This window comes from Protopterus annectens, chromosome 6.part1 (assembly GCF_019279795.1).
Source record: "Protopterus annectens isolate FY-2018-M chromosome 6.part1, PAN1.0, whole genome shotgun sequence".
Lineage (NCBI taxonomy): Eukaryota > Metazoa > Chordata > Ceratodontiformes > Protopteridae > Protopterus > Protopterus annectens.
The window spans coordinates 435,654,422-435,668,300 of record NC_056738.1 but is presented as its reverse complement, the minus strand read 5'-3'; the positions used below and the strand labels follow the sequence as shown (position 1 = coordinate 435,668,300).

Sequence of the window (13,879 nt, the reverse complement as noted above, 5' to 3'; positions counted from 1 at the left end):
AGTTGCATTTCATGCCATTCAATAACTACTTAAAACACAAACAGTGCAAATGCCACAAAACAGACTTTCAAAGTGCTTTTCACTGCTGCTTCTTTTTAGAATGGCTAAACTGCATTTTTGTGAGGCCTGAATTGTACTGCTTTGACTCATCTCCCATCCCCCTTCACACTTAACTTCCCTTGCTTTCAAAATGCTGATGACAATTTGAGCTGTTTACCTGCTATGATTGACAGCTGACAGCAGGAGACTTGACTCATGTACTGTTTCCTTGTTCTAGCCTTTACTTTCTGTATGAGTAGGGGAAGAAACTGGGAACTGTGACATCATAACATGGGTCGGTTTTTAGGACAGTCATGGTGATGTCAGTTTGGGGAGGCAACTGGCCAGAAAACTACCTGCATTCAGTGGCTTTGATGACATCAGTGAATTGGAGACTGCAGCAAGGGTAAGATAAAAGTTTTATGAAAGTAAAACCACCACAGTACGGTAAGGTACTGTTCTAGTGGAGAGAAACAGTCAGTTTAAAGCATGTTAAATGCTGTGTTATTGTTTATTCATAGCAGGGACAACAAATAGGGAGAAAAAAGCAGAGAAGTTGAGCATTTAATAATAAAATCCCATTGTTGTCTTTTAAATATAGGATAGTAAGCCAGAGCATATGGGATGTCTTATGAGTGTGTACTCCCGCTTCTATTTTACAACACAAAACTAAGGCAATTAACAGGTTTAGCAGATTTAAGCTAGTAGAGCTGTAATTTGTGAAAAAGCACCTACACTGAGCCCTAAAAAGATGATCCTGGTCAGGCTGAGAGCTTTTTGTGGAGGTAAAAAAACCTGTGTAGGAGAAGGACACTTGTTGATTGTTTCTGCAGGAGGGGAAGGCCACCACACCTTAGGGCTTAGACCGAGCCCTAAAAAGATGATCCCGGTCTGGCTGGGAGCTTTTTCTGGAGATAAAAAACCCTGTGTAGGAGAGGGGCACTTGTTCACTGTTTCTGTGGGAAACTGCAGTTGAGTTTTAAATGTATGCAAGTTATTAGAGTTATTGATATGTAATGGAATGGGTCACTTGATTCATGTGCGTGTTCCTCTTGCTAGTTTTAACAGAGGCTAGAGAAGATAGTGTATTTCATTTCCATTGTGACATACATATATTTTTTAATCAAATAAACTTTATCATCACAATTAGTAAGGGACAGCATTGCCACATATCACAGTTGCATCACATATCGTATGTTTACAGGTTTCCAATGAAACTGTATCAAATTTTCCAGTGATTTCCAGTATAAAGTGGCTTATCTGTTAGCGTCTGATGAAGGGTTTTATTGATCATACTAAGATAACAGAATAACCGACATCTTATGCAAACTTTATAAACAGAGTAGTAGTCAGTTTTTTTTAACATGCACAGTCAACTTTGGCTCATGAAATAAGGTGCTCCCATTCATATTGTGCCATAGATCATGAAGGCCTCAGAGCAGTCCCATCACTTAGTACACATTATACAGTTTCCCTGGTTGTTTTAGAATAGAAAAACATTTAATTTCTTTATGAACAGAGCATTACATAGTTATCTGGATAAATATAGCGGTTTTGGGCTCAAGCAATAATATGCTCCTATTCATATTGCCATAGCTCACTAAGTAGTCTCATCATTTAGCATCCATTATAAGGTTTCGCTGTCTAGTGTATTTTCTGTAAAATTATAAAACTATTTACTGCTTGTAGAATCCTTGTGATTAGATTTCCCTTTAATTATTTTTCTTTTGAGTGAGCCTCTTTACCTATCTCTAATACTGTCAAATAAGCAATGTAACTAATAACAGTACTTCAGATAAATATTTACAAGAATTAGCAGGCAATTAGACCACAGCTTTCTAAGCATCACAGAGGAAGGCTCAAGAATCTGATGTTGTTAATCTTCATTCATTCCTTACAGATAGGGAATCGATTCTGTCCTCGGAACCGAGCCAGTCGGCTTTTACCAAGCTCCTGCCAGCCCCAAACTCTCGAGCTAAGATTTTACCCACAATGTACTCTTCCCTGTCAACTCAGATCTCATTTGCCACATTGCCGTAAAGCCATGCCAAGCCAGCTCTTGCAAGCTAAGTGATATATTTTTTCATATTATTACTCTTAGATATTGAATTTTCTTACTAGTTTTCTTATTGTTCCTGCCTACTTGCTGTATCGCACTTCCCACTACCTTCCCTGACTCTAAAATATTTTTCCTTTCCTTTTTTCTTACCCTTGTGGTAACCTGCTACCATCATTGGTAATCTTCCCTTCCACCATTTTAGGTAGCCCTTGCTTACCATCGTTGGTAACCCTTCTCTCTGATGTCCTTCAAGGATGCAACTGCAGTCCTGACATATGGGTTGTCCTGCCTCAGGCAGCCGGATTCCAAAGTCTGGGTCTGGCGTCGGCTGATGTCGCCCTTTCCCCGACGTCAGAGCGCCTGGGGTATAAAAGCGTCAGCCGACGCCATCTTCTTCAGTCTTTCTTGCCGCGCGGCGCCCGAAGCAGAAGCAGTTCGCAAGTGCCGGTCGGCCAGCTCCTGTGTTTTCAGCTACTGACGTCGTCAAAAAAGCTAAGTACCCCATTGGGGACCTTTTCTTGCCTCAGCCGATGTCAGATAAAACTGTAAAAGTTAATAATTGTTTAACTTGTGGGAAACAAATACCTCATAAGGATTTCCACTCTTACTGCTTACCCTGCCTAGGCCCAGAACACAACGTCTCGGCCTGTACAGCTTGTGCCTCTTTCAACAAACGCACTCTAAGGCGTCGGACAGAGTTTGCACAGGATTATTTTGGGGAAGATTTCTGTTATATCATGCAGTCGGAGCTTCCGACAGCACATTTACCTAAAAAACGGAAGGATAAGGACCGACACCCGCGGTCCGCGGTCTCTGCCGACACCACGCTTAGGCCTACCGCGAGTGTCTCGGTCTCTTCTGAGCCGGTTTCACAACTGCTACAGACCGACGACACCGCACCACTGGTTACTTTGGTACCGGAGGCCAGCTCGGTGCCGGTTTCTGTTCTCCCCTCTGAGACCGTAGCCCAGGATATTTCTGACACCATCTCAGTGGATAAGACTACTCCAGCACGCGGGGCTGCCAGGCCTCCAGTGTCTATGTCCATTAAGGCCTACACACGTGCAAAGGCTGCCAAACAGGCTAAGTCTCTCCCTCCAAGATCTGTTTCTCTGGGATCCACTTCTGGTTCTCAAATTTTAAGTTTAGCTGAGGACCTTATTTCTTTAATTAGGGGTTCTCAGCCACATCCAGATGAGGCTCTCAGCCGCCTTCTGTCAAGAAGCCTAGGGTTGAGCAGGTGGATCCCCAGTCCACCGATGAGGCCTCAGGTGATTCTGCACATTCAGACTACCAGGAGGAGGCCTTCCCGGCCTACGAGGATTCTGATGCGGAGGAATCCATTCCCTCTGCTTCTCCTCCTGAGGAGTTTTCCTTTGGGGAAACGCTTCATTCCATGAGGGAACACTTCAAATGGCAAGGCCAAGAATACTCAGATTCTAGGAAAAGGTTAAGGGAATTTTTAAAGCTACCTCAGCATAGACCCTTAGCTATTCCTCCAGTTTTAAATGTTTTAGATGATGTGTACTTAGAATCTAGTGTTCCCCTGACTCCCTCCCCCCTGCCCCTGTCAAGCCAGACAGGTACTACAGGGTCCCAGACACACATCAATTTCTGTACAAGGGCCATTCTGCTGACCCTGAAACTATTTCTCAGGGGCCTAAAGGGGTTTCCTCCACTACTGCTAAGAATCCACTTCCTTCGGAAAGAGATTCTAGGGCTTTAGAAAGGTGGGGCAAGAAAGTATATACATCTTCTACCCTTTCTATGCGAGCATTAAATTGTCAATTTCATATGATTCAGTATCAGGAATACATGTTGGATGACTTGCAAAAGAAATTGGCTTCCCCTGAACCATTAGATAGAAAGGGGTTACAGGAATTGGTTCATAATACTCAGCAGGTTAGCAACCATTTCCTTCAGTGTGGATATGATACATTGGAAGCTTCATGTAGAGCAGCAATGACAGGTGCGGTCATACGCAGACATGCTTGGTTAAAGGAACAAACATTGCCAGACCATGTGAAATTTAAGCTTTTGGACGCACCACTAGAGAAACATAAGCTATTTGGTGCTACTGCACAAGAGGTTTTAAAGAAAATAGAGGAAAAGGCAAAATCAGTGCAAACAGTCAAAGATTTCCTCCAGGGACAGCCTCCAAGATTCAGCAGGAATTGGCTTTCTAAGCATTGGTCCTTTCCAGACACAGACAAATTTCAAAGAGGCAAAAACAGACGTGGCAGAGGTAGAGGGCAAACTCGAGGCTCCTACAGAGGACATCAATGGCAGCCTCCGAACCAGAGTGGTGGGGCAGAACCTTCCACTGCTCCACAGGGACAATCTCAATGACTTGACTTTGACTCCGCCATCCAGGGCTCAATTAGAAGCACCTTTGGGCGGAAAATTATCTTTATTCTCACAAAATTGGCACAATATTACAAAGGACAAATGGATACTGGACATAATAGACAAAGGATACAGATTCCATTTTCATACACTGCCAACAAGACATGGCAGGCCAAACCTGCCACCAAATCAAAGGGCAGAGGCACTCAAACAAATAACAAACCTACTTCAAATAAGAGCAATAGAAAAGGTTCCTTCTGCAGAACAAGGCCAAGGATTTTATTCAAGACTGTTCCTTGTTCCAAGAAAAGAAAACCAATGGAGACCCATTCTGGACTTGTCCGCACTGAATACTTACCTTATTGTGCCAAAATTCAAAATGCTGACTTTACAGCAACTCCTTCCCATGCTGGGCAAGGGGTCTTGGCTGGTAACTCTGGACCTCAAGGAGGCATACCTGCATGTCCCAATCAGACAAAGTTGCAGAAGATACCTCAGATTTCTTGCAGGCTCAAAGCATTATCAATTCTCAGCATTGCCCTTTGGCTTATCTACTCCGCCCAGAGTGTTCACGAAATGCCTGGCATCAGTAATTGCACATTGCAGACTTCAGGGGATACAAATATACCCTTACCTGGACGACTGCCTTATACAAGCGGACAGCCAACAAGCCTTGTTAAAAAACTTGGACTATGTCATTCACCTACTGCAGGCCTTGGGATACACAGTCAATATTCAGAAATCAAGTCTCGTACCATCCCAACAAATACCTTTCCTGGGTGCCACACTGGACACAAACACCCTGATGCGTTTCTGAAAAAACAAAAACAATTACCAGAATACTTCAGAAAATTGGCAACACACACCCAGATGACTGCAAGGAAAATCCTGCAGGCCCTGGGTTTCATGACATCTTGCATTCTTCTGATTCCTCACACAAGGCTGCGTATGAGGAAACTACAATGGTATCTAAAAAGTCTATGGTCTCAACACAGCCACAGCCTGGAAGCATTGATCCCACTCATTCCATGCCTTCAAAAGGAATTCCTGTGGTGGGCTCAAGCAAGCCAGATAAACAAAGGTCTGCCTTTCAGCAAGCCTCATGCAAGTCAAACCATAACAACAGACGCCTCAGACCATGGATGGGGGGCGCACATGGAGGGCAGATGCATTCAAGGACAATGGACACAAAAAGAAAAGCACCTGCACATCAACCAAAAAGAATGCTGGCAGTGATACATGCAATCAAGGCCTTCGAAAAGTTCATGCATCAGGGCCATCTACTAATAAAGACAGACAATACCACAGTTATGTGGTACATAAACAAGCAAGGAGGTACCCATTCCTACCCTCTTTGCAGAGTGGCAATGAATCTCTGGGATATTTCCCTACAATTGAAAATAGAGCTACAATCCCAGTTTGTACCAGTGAAGGACAATGTTCTAGCGGACAGCCTAAGCAGAAACATCATGGATCCACCACGAATGGATGTTGCATCCAGACATTTTCTTACAAATAACTCAAGCATGGGGAAGGCCGGATATAGATCGTTTTGCCTCCCACCTCAATCACCATCTGAAAAAGTTTTGCACAAGGACATACCATCCTCAAGCATGGAAGGTGGACGCTCTCTCCTTCAGTTGGAACTCTCTAACACTATATGCCTTCCCACCTCTTCCTTTAATGACCAAGGTGTTACTAAAGATCAAGACAGAGCAACCGAAAGTCATACTGATAGCTCCAGACTGGCCAAGACAACACTGGTACCCACTGTTACGGAGCTTGACACACACCAATCCGTGGCTCCTTCCTCAATGGCCACTTCTTCTGACACAGCACAATTACAGGACACTACACTCCAGCTTGAAAACATTGAAGCTGACAGCTTGGAGATTCCATGACTATTCCTCAGGATACACTTTCCAAAAGGGTAAAAGATATCATCCTGGAGGCGCGCAGACCTTCCACTAGAAAAACATACTCAGCAAAATGGAAGAGATTTCTTATCTGGAACAGCAAAAAGGGTCAAGACCCATCAGTGATGAGGATTCCACAAATCCTAGAATATTTGGCTGAAATGCTCCACAATGGCCTTTCATATTCTTCCATAAAAATACATGCTTCAGCAATATCTGCCAAATATAACACTGATCCGCCAGTATTTTCTCACCCATTGCTAAAACAGTTTCTAAGAGGTATAAAGAACATCAACCCACCAAGGAAACCACCAGTGCCTGCATGGGACCTCAACTTCATGCTGGAAAAATTAACTCTTCCTCCCTTTGAACCAGCAGCATCTTCAGAGTTGCAATTTATGTCTTGGAAGACAGCTTTCCTTCTGGCAGTAACCTCAGCAAGAAGAGTCTCTTAGCTACAGGCCCTTATGGCAATACAACCATTTCTCATTTTTCATCAGGACAGAGTTTCTTTGAGAACCAATCCGTCGTTCATGCCAAAGGTGGTATCCAGAGTGTCCCTGAATCAAGCTATTCACCTGCCTACCTTCTTTTCCAATCCTCAAAATAAAGGAGAGAGACTTCTGCACACCTTGGACATACACAGACAGTTGCACTACTACTTGGACAGAACAAAGTCTTTCAGAAAATCTGACCAGCTATTTGTAGCTTACGCTGCTGGATTGCAGGGAAAAGCAATTTCCAAACAGACAATTTCTAAATGGATTGGAAATTGCATTCGATTCTGCTACTCTTTTCATGGAAAAACTGTGCCATCTGACATCAGGCCACATTCCACCAGAGCTACAACCACCTCCACAGCTTTTTTAAGAGGAGTGGCAACAAAGGACATTTTAGAAGCTGCTACATGGAGCTCCATGCATACATTTTCCAAACATTACAACCTGCCTTTATATTCCAGATCCAGAGCAGGGTTTGCTACTGCAGTCCTGCAGGGCATTTTAGCTACACCATCTTTGTCTTAGTGCCTACCACCCCCAGGTTGGCTATGGCAGTCAGGTTTTCCCTCCCACCTACCCCTCTGTGGTATTCTTTTGGGTTTCTACCCCTCATTTTAGCTACCTGGGGTAATCTTTTATGGTGTATTTGTTTTTATGTTGTTGTACTTGTCTGGAATTTTTTCTCTATTTTCAAAATTTAGCCTTCCTTAGAGGGCACCTGGCATCTGGGGCAAGAAACACTGAAGAAGATGGCGTCGGCTGACGCTTTTATACCCCAGGCTCTGACGCCGGGAAAGGCGACATCAGCCGACGCCGGACCCAGACTTTGGAATCCGGCCGACCGAAGGGCTGCCTGAGGCAGGACAACCCATATGTCAGGACTGCAGTTGCATACCTATCGGACATCTACATTTATGGTAGGTACAAAACTGTACTTTATCTTTACTGATAAAAAATATATATATATCTTTTGGTATTCCTGGTTTGTTTTTGTACTGTGTGTGTGTGGTGGTGGCTCTCTTATGATGTCGGAAAAGAAAGGCACCACCAGTTTCAAACAGTGTGGTGAGTGTGGCCCCAAACCACCACACTCTTGACACTCATGATCTTTGTGTGTACTGCCTGGGCGTCACACATCTTTCCATCCAACCGCCCTGTGGGATTTGTAAAAAACTTTTCTTCTAGGACCTTGAATGAAGAAAGAAATAAGCTGATCTTGAATGGCCTGCTTAAGACACCTTTTTCGGAGGCTATCTCTGGGACGGAGGGTTCAGCCCCTCCTAGCAAACATCATAAAAAGAGGCCACATTCTCATTCGACTCCATTGTCTCCCTCCAGAGACCTAAAGGAACCTAAGGCCAAATTACCTAAATTGTCTGAACCGACCTTGACTGTTGCATCAACCTTGGCTCCGGCCTCGGCACTATCTTCACTGACTATGTCTCCTATTTTTACCTCGACGCCAAAAGCATCTACTTCGGCACCGTTTCAGGCCTCCAAACCGACCTCGACACTGAAAATATAGGTGCAGACCTTTACGGCACTATCGACTTCTGCGCCATATCCATTCTCGGAACCGTTGTCTGTTCCCATTGTCTCAAAATTGTAACCAGCCAAGACCAAATATTCTCCCTCAATAGACCCCTTTTTGGGGCAACAGTACAGTCCATTTTTAGAGAGACTTGTGTCCCCATCAGTATTGTCCGTGCGATCAACTAGGAGCCTGTCAGAACTGGATGTAGTGCACCTTGTCGATTAACTGCTGTGGGTCAAAGGGATTCCTGTTCCTGCTAAGTCTACTCTCCCCGTTGGAGGTAGTCAGTTTTCTCCACAGACTCCAGGCTATCCTCCTCCTTCAACTTCTGTGCAAGCTATGAAGCCCCCTGAACTGGCATCAACTCCTCCCCTTGCTTCGGTTCCATTGGTAGACCTCACCATGGTATAGGAGCCATCCCTGTGGCTCCTGGTGCATTCATCACTGGTTCTCTCTCTCAGGATTGAGGCTGTGCTGTCAGCAACGGATTCCCTGGCTTGGCACCTATTTTTTCAATGTGCCGTCCACGGTTCCGGGTGTCCTCTTGGTACACAGCCCTCTTGAGACTCCTGGTTTGGTGACTGGCTCGTCAGAGCAGGATGTGACCCTGGTTTCGAGGTTGTCGGGCTCAGTTCTGGGCTCCCACCCCTCTTCAGGCGGGCTGGCCTTCCAGGCCATGGAGAGGGCCCTTACCTCAGCAGGTAAGCCTTTGGTGTCGGTACCATTACCCAGCTCACTCTCTGCGCTGCAGCTGACACAGGCCACTGTTGGACACCGGGTACAAGAGCCTCAGGACACCCTGCCCCAGGGTACTGCTTCTTTGGAGTCTTCCCCAGAAGGTCCCACTGAGGAAGTCCACCATAAGAAATTGTGCAAGAGGAAGCATGTAGGCTCCCTTGAAGAGTATTTGACTGAAGACATGGATTTCGATGATTGGGAAAGGTCGCCATGGTCCCCCTCTGAGTAGGTGTCCTTTGGAGATGTTCTAGAGATTTTGAAACAGGGTTGGCTGGCAGCCCTCGAACCCTTCCTTAGAGGAGTCCGTGTTCCTTCAGGTTTTTCATGCCCGGCCACCTACCTCCTGGGTCACCTGCAGACGAGCTTGTCCAGCTTGTAGTGCAGCTTGCATGGAAATGTCCTGACACCATTTAATCTGTTCCTCGGAGGCCGAACTAAATTTTATCACCCCCAGAACTACACCCACCTTGGTCAAGAGGTCTTCCAGTAGACACCATTGCGGTGGCAGCAGCTACCAGAAAAGAACTGGCCGAGAAGAGCCAGACTGCCCATTCACCCAACAAGGAGTCCTGGATGGTGGACAGACTAGGGAAGCGAGTCGTTGCTTAGTCGACCTTCGCAGTTAGGTCTTTCAATTATTTGGCACACTTCACCAGGCTCCATAGAGATTTGAGTAACAAGCTGTCTGAAACCGTGGCAGGAGCTGTGTCTGATGAGGTACGATATAAAGTGGCCTCTCAGCTAGCTACCCTCGAATCTATTTCCAACTCCTCCATGCGTCTGATATCCCATGCCATGGAAGGAGCTGCCAGAGCGTGGGTTCAGGCATCATCATGAGACATCACGCCAGGATATGCCTGTGTGACTTTGCGGAACCATTTAAGTCCTCCTCCTTGAATGCTCCAGTTGAAGCCTGTTCACTTTTTGGCCCCAAAGTTAGAGACATTGGCCAGTTTAGAGCAAGACGGCAAGACACTTTCTGCCATAGGTGTACATTTTTCGGCTCTTCAACGGTCCTACTGTAGGAACCAGAGTAGTGGAAAGAAGTGGCACAAAAAATCTCAGGGTCCTTTCCGTGACGCATGTGCAGACTTCTCCCCTAGAGGCTGGGGGGGACTCTTAGTGGAAGGACACCCCTTTTGAGGCAGGGGAGGTCCGCGTAACCAGGGCTCCAGAGACTCTTTCTCTGGCCTACCCTATCAGCACTCCTGAAGAGCGGCCCGATTGCTTTCCTCTGGAAGCAGTCAGGGAACGTTTCTCCTTGTACCCTTCTGTCTGGCAAACCATAACAACAGATTCATGGGTGCAAAGGATAATCACCAGAAGATACATCATTGCTTTCAACCTCTACCCCCCCCCCCCAAATTCCCGATGGTCCACCCAGTCAAAGGGAAGCAGCAGCACTAGAAATTCAAAAGCTGCTCCAAAAAAAAGAGTCATCCAAGCAGTCCCACCAGACCAAATAGGATCCGGATTCTACTCAAGATTCTTTTTAGTGCCAAAAAAGACAGGGGACTGGACACCAATTCTAGATCTCAGCTTGTTAAACAAGTTCATCAAATGAGAAATTCTGGCTGGTAATGGTTCAGTCTGTCCTCCCCTTGCTGGAAAAAGACAATCCGTTGAAGGCAAGTGGCCGAGGTACCAGTGTGTTAAAGTAAAAGAAAATCAAAGTCTTGCTGTGTTTCTGCCTTTTTTTGTTTTTTAACATAACTTCTTTTATCCATATAGATTTGGATTTTCTGGTCCTGACTATCAGAGATATCCCCAGGTTGTGGTACTTTACAGTTTTGTTTGTACATTAGTCTTATTGTTCTGGGGGTGACCGACGTCTTTTTTTTTCTTCTTTATTTAAACACCTTTATTGAATTATTACTTGTGACACAGGCAAATTTGCATTCATATAAAAGTAATCAAGCCATTAACATAATGCCATAGACGAGGGTAAGGTGGTTCACACAGCCTATCTTGACCTCGCCAAGGCTTTTGACACCATCCCCCATTCTGGAATTATAGATAAACTCACTAAACTAGGTATAAATCCCTATGTCACAAGATGGGGTTGCCAGCTGGCTCACTGACAGAACCCGCACTAAAACTTGCAGACACCAAATCTAAGTTCAAACCAGTGACAAATGGAGTACCACAGGGTTCAGTCCTGGTACCTCTCCTGTTTGATATCTACTTTTCTGAAGTACAGGCTAACACAGAAGGCCTCTGGCTAATGAAGTTCACAGATGATTGCAAACTAGGAGCCATAGTCGAGTCCCCAAATGATGTGGACATCCTACAGAAGGGCCTCACTGAGACATATACCTGGTGTCAAAGGCATGGCCTCAAGCTCAATGCCAAAAAGTGCATTGTCATCCCCTTTTGTAAAAACTCTGTACCCATGAACTACCACATAAACGGCAGTCTACTTAATGCCAAATGTGTGGTAAGAGACCTTGGGACCCAGGTCGACAGTAGTCCCTCCTTTGATAATCACATCACCACAGTAGTCGGGGGAAATCCTTCTATGTGGCACACCTCATCACAAAAGGGTTCTCATCCAGGAAAAAAGAGGTCATTGTTCCCCTCTACTCAGCACTCATTAGACCCATTATAGAGTACAATACCCCTTTTGGAATGTACCTCACAAGACATCTGCAACAGCTGGAAAGGCCACAGAAATACCTCACAAAGAGGATTACTGGCTTCAAACAAATGCCCTACACCGACCGTCTCAAAAAACTCCAGTTTTACTCTGTAGCATATCGCCTACTCTGAGAAGATATCTGCCTAACATATAAAGCTATGTTAAACCCAGAGTTGTTGGACATGCTACACCTAAAGAAATCCCAATCCCTCTGAGCTACATGCTCTAGGAACCTAAACCTTGTCACCACAATAAACAGGACATGCTGGAGGGATAGATTCCTGTCCCAGAGACTTCCTATACTCTGGATCAAGCTACCCATCTATGTCAAGCAGAGTTCCTCATTAGCACTCTTCAAGAAAAATCTTGATGAGTGGATGGGAAATAGGAAGTACACCCCGGGGATCACTTCTTTGGCTCTGCTCAGCAGGGGCACAGGAAATTAACTTTCTTGGGTGGCATAAGCCAGGAACCTTGTTGGCTAGGCTTACTTAGGCCCTTGGGCCAATAGGCTAGTACCTACCTATGAACCTATAATAAACATTATGCTTCACATATATTGCTGTACATCATATGACCTAAGCAACATTGCATAAATTATTCAATTCCTGTCTTTTTTTTTTTAAACAAGAAACATCTTTATTAAATCATCACTTACTACATAGGCAATCATACATTTCTAGAAATGAAAACAAACCACACCAACATAATCCTAGTTGCAAGCATTTTACATCATAAACCATACTGACACACTCCCGGTTGCAAACATTATACATCACTTATAGTCTACCCAATCGTTTTCAGTCAAACATTACATAGCTCATTTAAGTCCTGCTGCCTTTTTAACCTCATTCATCCCTTGCATGCATTGTTCCCACAGTTCCCATTTTTCCTATGTAGTTTACTCCTACCCTTTTCTAAAGATGTCAAGTCCAGTTTTTTTTTTTGTTGTTACTATATTCACTGCTTGTAGTATGCTTAGTTTAGATTTTAATTTCCATTTTATCGCAATTGCTTTTTTGGCAGCCACCATTATTAGACACAGCAAGGCCCTACCACGTCTAGCCAATTCCAGGTGTTCTTCGTGTTTCAATGTTGCAGTCATCACACTTGGGTTATCCTGCCAGGGGTAGCCCTCAGTCGGCCCGAATACCAGAGGCTTAGTATTTCTGCATTGGTTGCTGTTATTCCAGGACTGACGTCAGGTCGTCAGTGGTATAAAATCGGGCAGCTGACACCATTACATCAGTCTTTCTTGCCGAGGAGTCTGAAGCAGAAACAATTCACATGAGTGCCGGTCAGCCGCTACCTGAGTTGTCGTTCCGAATTGAAGTTGAAGTCTTCTAAAGCCAAGTACCCCGTTGGGGATCCTTTTTTCTTGCTCTAACCGATGTCAGAAAAAGTTAACAATTGTTTTGCCTGTGGAAAGCAAATACCACACCGAGACTTCCCTTCTTACTGCGTCACCTGTTTAGGCCTAGACTATGATGTCACTCACTGTCGCTTTTGCGCTTTGTTCAACGCCAGAACTATAAGTCATCGGGCCCTTATTGTAGCTAAATATTTTCGCTGTCAGCCCTCGTATTCTGATATGACTTCAGTAAGCCGTCTGACTACAGATCTTCCGAAAAAATGTAAGGATAAAGGCAGAGAGAGACTGCACAGGTCCACAACTGCCGACGACGCTTCCGTTAAGCTAGTCGTCAGTTTTCCGGTCCTCAGTGAAGAGCTTTCCCAGCCCCTGATGCTCACTTCTGTGGATTCGCAGGCTGCTTCCGAGACCCGTTCAGAGTCCGGTATGCCACGATACTCTTCTTCGAGTAAGGATCCTGTGGATGTCTCTAACTTGGATGGGTCCGGAGCCGCTGAGCAGGCACCAGCTTCCAAGGAAGTTCTTTGCTCTACCGATTCTACCGATTCTCGACACAAACCGACGACTTCTTTCACGTCTTTAGTTCTTTCTAAAACTACTGAGTTTCGAAGGCCCAGGGTACGAACTACGCCTAAAAAAACAACCCAAACTCAGGCACCTGCTTCTAAGCCTCAATCTCAAATGCTTCAAATGGCGGAAGACCTTATTATGCTTATTAGGGGAAGCCAGGCTACCCA

The 13,879-nt window shown here is 45.0% G+C and overlaps 1 protein-coding gene across 4 annotated transcripts in view; it reads left to right on the top strand.

The window, feature by feature from the left end:
- Positions 1–13,879, top strand: part of DNAJB2 (DnaJ heat shock protein family (Hsp40) member B2) — a 2,030,098-nt gene that overhangs the window by 1,605,580 nt on the left and 410,639 nt on the right. The window lies entirely within an intron of this gene.